Source organism: Balaenoptera acutorostrata, chromosome 21 (genome assembly GCF_949987535.1).
Source record: "Balaenoptera acutorostrata chromosome 21, mBalAcu1.1, whole genome shotgun sequence".
In the NCBI taxonomy this organism is placed as follows: Eukaryota; Metazoa; Chordata; class Mammalia; order Artiodactyla; family Balaenopteridae; genus Balaenoptera; species Balaenoptera acutorostrata.
Genome location: NC_080084.1, coordinates 32,319,952 through 32,321,339, shown reverse-complemented (window position 1 = coordinate 32,321,339; position 1,388 = coordinate 32,319,952). Strand labels below are relative to the sequence as shown.

At 37.5% G+C, this 1,388-nt stretch overlaps 1 non-coding gene across 1 annotated transcript; it reads right to left on the bottom strand.

Moving 5' to 3' along the window:
* Nucleotides 1–201: 201 nt before the first annotated feature.
* Nucleotides 202–331, bottom strand: LOC114238707 (small nucleolar RNA SNORA33). The gene has a single exon (XR_003624007.1). It is a non-coding gene; the product is annotated as a small nucleolar RNA SNORA33 (small nucleolar RNA).
* Nucleotides 332–1,388: the final 1,057 nt, after the last annotated feature.

The window sequence follows — 1,388 nt, the reverse complement described above, 5'->3', positions numbered from 1 at the left end:
GTCAAAATTTCCTGACTTTCATTTCAGTGGTAGCACTTTCTTTTTTTCTTTTTTTCTTTTTTTTCTTTTTTTCTTTTGTTTAAAAAAACATACGCGATTTTACTAAAATTGAGAAACTCCACTAAGTTGTTAGCACTAGTTATAATATAGCTTTTAAAAAAATCAGCACAGCTCGTGAAAATGCTTCCCACCATTAAAATGTCTTAGAGCCATTTTCAGGGACCTTAAAGACTTCAATGTCTATAAGGCTCGTAACATGGCTTTCCTCTTGCCAGCATTTTCTAAATTTCTGCAGAAACACATTCAGGTAAGCAGATTCATTGTCTGGCTTAGTGGTAGCACTTTCTAACACACAATTGGCTTAAAAAAAAATTGTGGTAAAAAACACATTAAATTTACTATCATAACCATTTTTAAGTTTATAGGTCAGTAGTTTTAAGTACATTTATATTGTTCTTGAACTTTCTCATCTTGCAAAACTAGAAGTCTGTGCCCATTGAGAAAAACTCCCCTTTTCTCCCACCCACAGGACGCCACCATTCTACTTTCTGCTCCTATGATGTGGATTGCGTCAGGTACCTCTTCTGAGTGACCGATTCAAGCCCCAACAATTTACACAAAGGTTTCTTTTCCATCAGCCTTAACAACATCAGAGATAAATTATGCTTCTGTGTAGCCTCTATGCTCATATTCATAGGACTTTCTTAAAATGTTAATGAGTCACAATTTACAAATTTGAAGATGTCAGCCAGTGTCACAGAGAATCTAGTTTCTGGTATTTACTTCAATTTAGCACATGTTTATAACATAACTCCTGTGTGTCACAGCAGTGAATATCCCTTCTCGAAGTGGCTTGCCTTGTGATTGAGAAAATGATCATGGAAGAGCTAATGTTAGGCTCAGGGTGAGATCCTCAGATTGTGAATTACAAGGAGGAGGGAGACACCGTTTTCAAGGAGACCAGGGAAGATAACACAGAATAGGGCAACCAGCTAGATCTTGAAGTTTTCTAAATTTAGTGACAAAAGAATGTGTCACGATGTGAGCCCACTGAGTTTTGTCCTCAGCAAACCAAATGACATACATTGTGATCAATCATCCCAACCACTTTCTTACCAATAACTCCATTGAATCAAACCTGGTGGATACCGAAGACTGACTTTCGAGGTCAGAGTCTGGAAGAGGGTACGTGCTCAGAAACTCAGTGAGGAATGAATAACTCTAAACAGTGCTTCACATGTTTTTCCAGGTTCCTTTAAATGATGTTAGTGGCAAGCTTGGGTTAAAAAGCCCTCTTAGCACATTCTTTCTTGAAAAAGAAAGTCATGAAAACCAGGCACACAAAATTGGCAGTTCTGATATGGTAGTACAGGAAAAGGTATTGCATT